The 7,185-nt window shown below is 34.2% G+C and overlaps 1 protein-coding gene across 2 annotated transcripts in view; it reads left to right on the top strand.

Annotated features, from left to right (window-relative positions):
* Positions 1–7,185, top strand: part of LOC136852011 (uncharacterized) — a 1,117,150-nt gene that overhangs the window by 598,879 nt on the left and 511,086 nt on the right. The window lies entirely within an intron of this gene.

Below are 7,185 nucleotides of genomic sequence, written 5' to 3'. Positions count from 1 at the left end.
GTATTTATTTTCAAAAGCAAAATACACCACAGCAAAATACATAACAGCATGCGTTCAACAATGCCTATGAATATACATACATTCGTACATGCACGAGCACATACACATACACACACACATTTATATATATATATATATATATATATATATATATATATATATATATATATATATATATATATATATATATATATATATATATATATATATATATATATATATATATATATTTGTCCTCATACAGAAACCTGCAAAACCAGCAACAGCTACAGTGATGACAACCAAATTACATTTTCACGTAGTAAAATCACCCATCGGTGTTATTAGTCAGAGTAGTGGGCAACATAATAATAAAAAAAAAAAGATTAATAGTAGAGTAAATTATACTAAATAAGAAAACATATAACATCAAAACCAGGGTCCTCCATTTAGGCATCATTAACGAAATATAAAACTTGAGAATTTAGGAAATGAGTATGCATTTTTATGTGAGGGAGAGAATTACGTGTTTACTAAAAAAAGTTCTTAAACTTACACCCAGAGATTATCATTAAAACTTCTAGTAATGGTACGACTTCTCCAAGATCTAATCGTTACAAAACTTCTGAACATCATTCACTTTTAAAATTCCAATGTAGATTGGATATGCATATACTGCGTTTATGAATTAAACAAACATTACAAACAAACACACACATATATATACATGTGTATATATGTGTGTATATGTATATATATATATATATATATATATATATATATATATATATATATATGAAATTTTTTATCACATGTGATTTATATATATATATCAAATTCACGCTATGAGATATATGCGATATATCACCGAAGGGGAATTTATATAATGATAAATGAACAGGTACCACTATGACATGGACCCATTCAACGACTCCAGTGGACGTTACCACCGCGCCATCTATCACTTATATAAATTCCCCTTCGGTGATACCAAAAATGAATTTGATATTGCACATTTGAAACTTATTTATATATATATATATAATATATATATATATATATATATATATATATATATATCATATATATATATAGGCAGACACTCACGCACCAAAAATATTTGCACTTGAAACTTATACAAGTACGCCTATCAGCACGCAAATAGGATACTGGTCAGCATGCATACATAGAACCTCTTGTTGAATAACAGGCGTCATTTACAGAATTTTTGCCGCAAAAAATAATAAAGAAATACATAAAAAATATGTAAATACACAAATAAAATTTAGAAAGTCACTTCTCTCGTGTTATAGCATATATAGTATGTACAGTCTGGAATAACATACAAATACAATTTAGAAAATTAAATACATAATGATTATATATTCCTCGTAACGATGTACCCATCAGTTATATTTACAAAACAATAATTGTCTTCCTGTTCTTTATGACAAAACGAATGGCAAACTGCCTGATCTGTAAACCTGATAATCCAACGGTCTTGTGAAGCCCCATTTACTACTTTGTAAAGCAGTATGTTCTGCCCCAATCTACTTGCTATAAAGTGCTTTCGTGATTTTCAGATGATTCCAGCCTTTGGTACCTGAATGGGTACGAAACTGAATTTATATATATATATATATATATATATATATATATATATATATATATATATATATATATATATATATATATATTATAATGACCAAAAGTATTCTTTGTAAATAAATTAAGTTTCGTAACTACCGAGGAAACATTGGCTGAAATCCTCTGAAAACCACGAGAGCGCTTTCCAGCAGTGACAGTTGTAACTACCAACACCTACGATGGCAATATCTTTGTGTGTTGGCTGGATTACTCGGGTGTTTCGTAATATTCTTTTCCATACCATTATGACCACAATTTAGCAAACTGACAGTATTAACCGAATCAGAAAGAACGCCATTGTTATCCTGGGGATGCCGCAACAGGAACAAACTATAAAGTATGTTGCTGCTTTCGTTCATTTTGTAGGAGGTGTTGTTAAAACACGTCACTGGTATGTAAAATATAGGAAAAAACATAATCTTCATAATTATAGGCATAAAAAATTATTTTCCAGCACCAATTTGAACGACAACTTCATAAATTCTGATCGTAATCACATTCATTCCCAGCCGTCCGTTTCAGGGAATTTCTTTCCATAGTCTGGCGCTCAACTTTGGCCCTAGTCCTTCAGTCAATACAGAGAGGATAATGTTTTGGTCACTTTCCATATATGTTCTATTTCTCCGACTTAAAAATCCGTTGTTTCTGGTCTCCTTACGAATCTGTCTTCTTTACGTAAGTTCACTATGGTATGAGCCATGTGCGAAATTTAGTTTTTCATTTCAATTCTTTTCCCTTTTGTGCCAACGTCCCCATTCTTCTCCAGTCTCTCTTCTTTTAAATTCGTGGAGTTCTTCCTTTCTTCTTTTCTCCCTCTTCCGTCACCATTCTCCTTTTTCTTTCTTAATATGGCTTCAACTCTCCTCAGTCATCCAGGCTTCCATTTTGAGCTCATCGTTCTTAACAGGATTTTTGCACTTTCCTATCACCCGCCCCTCATCCCTTCTCGCAGCTCTCTCCTTATCGCATTCGTCGTCGTTTTCTTCTTCTTCTTCTTCTTCTTCTTCTTCTTCTTCTTCTTCTTCTTCTTCTTCCTCCTCCTCCTCCTCCTCACCTCCACGCATCCATTCTGCTCAGGGCGCTTCCCCCCTTTCATCCGCCACCTGTGCGACCCCTGACCTATTCGCAACAGCTGCCGAGTTCTCTGACCTACACAACAAGCTCGCCCTATGGGTCGTTCTCCTTCAACGATTCGCTCATTATTGGTCGATATCAGTCAAGGTATTCTTCGGTGTCGTTTTATGCTCGTTTGATCTTAACTAGAGAGAGGGATGGAAAGGGAGGGGGAGGAGGAGGAGGAGGAGAAAGAATAAATCATTGATCGACAGGTAGAGAGGAAGAGGGAGAATGAAGCCTATATGCAAAGGTAAGAAGGACCAGAATAATTTAAAATAAGCCTTGTGTGTGATTTCCTTTCATTTAACGTGCCTCACCTTAGTTTTACATTTGTCCATGAGTGTTTATACATCACATGTTTTTCCACAAAAAAAAAACCTGCTTCATTTCATTTCTGGAACAATAATGGTCATCTCTCTCTCTCTCTCTCTCTCTCTCTCTCTCTCTCTTACATAAATCAAGCCATCAGTAAACTAACAAAAAAATATGCTTATGACAACCAAGATGAGATCAGTAAACAAAAACCCAATCAATCTTAAGATCGCCAGGTTTGGTGACTTGTTTTCCTTTTTCCGCCACGCTGTGGAACTTTCTCCAGGTTCTTATTACATGATTTTTTTTTTTTTAGGTTGTCGGTATATTATTATTTTTTTTTTTTTGGGGGGGCGGCCCAACCCCTTCTCCTTCCCATAATTTTTTCCCTGCAATTTTTGGTTAGATAAAGGTATCAAGTTCTAGTCCCGTTAGCTCCATATAAATAGCGCCAAATTTCCACAAACCTCGTGAGAAAATAAGATGAATGGTTTTTGAGTTTTCGCAAGACCAAGTGTATGCATGGCAAGACTGCAAAAGAGATATCGATCATGAATCTAAACCTGGCTAGAATCATAATGCAGACTGTAAACTCATATACACTTATGATGCACTAGGAGGGGTAAAAGTTAAAGCCATTCATACACTTGCTGGATTCATGGGCATTGGTGGGAAATAAACTTTTGCACTGAAAGATAACTGAAAGGGAAATTTTGATTTCTAAGACTTTGCTTATGATTGAGTTGTTCAATGAAGATCATCATTGACTAATATATTTCAAATTGTTGAAATGTGAAACTAAACGTACATACAGTATAGCTTATGCCTTCTCGTGGAAGCAATGGCTGAGGCTGTCAAGAAAACTCACCGGTGAAAATTATGCAGAAAAAAAAATACCACTTGCCAATATAAGACAGGAACGGGAAACTCTGGTTTGTCATATTTTTTTCATTAATTTTCGTAAATATATCTAAGTAATTTTCCAGAGATTTCTGTGTCATTTTTACACACAAATACGTTTTTAATATATGGTCCGGTTTTCCTCGATATAATTTTCATGGCATTTGCGGTGTTTGTTTCTTCTTAAAAACTTCCCCAATATACACTCTCCTCTGCCTTCTAGGTGAAAATACGTCCCTGTGGAAAGCCGTCTTCGTTACGATAACAATTTTGTTTCCTAGATCTATCAAATTGAGTTCCTACAAATAATCATCTACTTCTTGTCTCTTTTTTTTTTTTTTTTTGCAGAATCTTAATTTTATTTTGGGAAGCTGTCTTTTTGGGAAAGATCTGAACTTTACTTGGACATTTATTTCGCTGTCCGTATTTAAAATTTCTCAAAAAGCATATGGACTGTCTGTGATAATCTTACCCGCATTCATATTCTTTTGTCGAATAAAAATCCCGCATGTGAATCTCCATTCTTTTTCATGCTTGAGTTTTGCTTGAAGAATCAAGTCCTTTAAACCTTTTCTTGTCCTCTCGTGTCTGATGGATATATTTCCACGTAGCAACATAAATGTGGTTACCGAGTAATTCCTTCTTGGGTGAACATAATAAATTTTCTCTAACAAGTGCGTCGATACAAGTGTTCTTACTTGGAGATATCTGTTTTCTGTTATTGCAAGACGAGAGCTTTCGAAGTCATTTGTTTAGTTTGACCTGCAATAATTTCCTCTGAATGCTACACTAAATCTTTCTGGGTGACATAGTTATTCTTGGAAGGAAATGAATTTCTTTTCTCTAAGTCACATGACTCTCAAAAATATCTTTTAAGATTTATAAAATACGGCACAATACACTGAAGAAGAGCAATATTATATCACCTGGTAATCCGAATTTTTCTAAACACCTGTCATTATAAAGCTGAAATAAATTATGCGTCATGTCAGCCTCCAAGTAAGAGGAACTCGAATTATGATTATAGGTACAACCATCATTTTCATAAAGAGTAATATTTACAGTAAATAATTCGGATGTAACAAAAATACGTACATTGGGGACAGAGTAAAAACGAACGCCACTGAGGGGTGATTTGTTATCTACTGCCTAACAGTTTCTGAATGTGTAGGCCTATGCTGCGACCAATTTAGCTACCATGAATTGCTTTGTAAAGAGGAACTTGGTTTACTTAGCTCCCCCAGGTTGCTCCACGATTCTTATCGCACAAATTACTGCCTCGATTCCTGTTGAGGAAAGTATTTCGTCTTCTTTAAAACGAGCAAACGTGCATATGAATCAAGACTATAAGGTCAATCACATGGAAAACAATTTCAAACAAAACAGAACCCTTGTCCGTGAAAAGATAAAATACAGACAAAAAATACATACTAAATAAACAAAGATTAATAAAAAATAAAATCAGATAGACTTACAGTATATAGGCTAAAGAAGTTTGAGTAAGAAAACAAAGGTAATGCGCATGGGGTTTAAAAATACATTTGCTCTTACTGCCGCCACTATCAATTATTACTGCAATTTTGTCAGCCGCTACTGCTGTTATTGCTCTACTCCCAGCAACACCTTCACACCTTTAAGCCCATTGCCAGGTCACTTCGTAACACAACTCTCAGTCTGGTGCCTGATAGCAGATGGCCATTAGGGGCACGAACAGCCACGAGTCTTCCTGGCTGCATCGAGTTGAAAGCATCTCTCTCACACTCTCTTTCTCAGTGCATAATCTGATTGCTGCTTTCTCTCCTCCTTCGCATGGCACAAACTCCGTTATGCATCACTCTATCTATCTACCTATCTTTCCCCAGCTTATACTCCATTATACAGCTCTCTCTCTCTCTCCATATTTATATATATATATATATATATATATATATATATATATATATATATATATATATATATATATATATATATGACTGTTATAACCACAATGCCCTCCTAACTTCTGGTAAAAAGTGGCCAGTAGATTCTATATATATATATATATATATATATATATATATATATATATATATATATATATATATATATAGTCCTTTATATAGAGTATGTTGTTGCGACGTTTAGGATAAATCCCATTTTCAAATATAGTTAGTTATAACAACTCGGACTAAAAATTGTTAAATATATATATATATATATATAATAGTATATATATATATTTACAAATAATATAACTTAATTTTTAGTCCGAGTTGTTAATTTAACTTTTAACTTTTATTTTTACAGCTTGAAAATAGGACTTTTCGTCCTGAAACGTCGCAGCAACAATAAAGTACTTTGAAAAGGAATAAAGGACTGATCCTTCAACCTACACCTACTGATGTCCACCGGCTGATACAACACCTCTCATTCCTCACTATATATATATATATATATATATATATATATATATATATATATATATATATATATATATATATATATATATATATATATATGTATATGTGTATGTGTGTGTGTGTGTGTGGGTGTATGTGCGTGTTTATGTGTGTATATTTGTACAGATCACAGGAAAATATCAGGGAGAAAATTATTTCTTCTGCTTATTACTTCCTTGTGGTATTCTCTCACTAAAACTTGTAAGTGTGTTTGCACTTACGCTAACACAAACTTGAACCCCGTCTCACCGCCGCTAACATGATTCATGCTTATAGTGACCTAGTATCACAGAATATAAAACCTTAAGCCGCCGGTAGAGTTCACTATAGCAAAATCCATGGCCCTTTGCAGATAAGCCCCGCCCACTGCACGCCAGTGATTGGCCAGCTCCCGAAAGGGGAATGACGTCACACTAGTTAACTGTCTAAATGATTGCCAGCACGGATTTGACTCCGTTCGGTCATACTGAGCTCTGTGCATGCATGATGACACCACATATTTGAATTCCTGGAGTTGTGAATTATGCAATTGATATCTCCGATAAAAGATACATTAAGTTATACATCATTATGAAGATCTTGGATCATTCTGTCTGTGCATATATTTTTTTTTTTTTGATCATGCGCAGCCTAAATACACAAGCATCTTGCTTTTTTTCTTTCTTTTAAATTGGTGTTGCCCTACATAAGAGATTCCACATAGACCACATTTATTGAGATGAAGCATAAACTTATGCAGCCAGTTCCGATATTAGGGTATTAATTCTTCATAATCTTGCATGTCAAATGTTAA

This window comes from Macrobrachium rosenbergii, chromosome 3 (assembly GCF_040412425.1).
Source record: "Macrobrachium rosenbergii isolate ZJJX-2024 chromosome 3, ASM4041242v1, whole genome shotgun sequence".
Taxonomy (NCBI): Eukaryota; Metazoa; Arthropoda; class Malacostraca; order Decapoda; family Palaemonidae; genus Macrobrachium; species Macrobrachium rosenbergii.
This window is presented reverse-complemented; position numbering and strand designations above follow the sequence as displayed.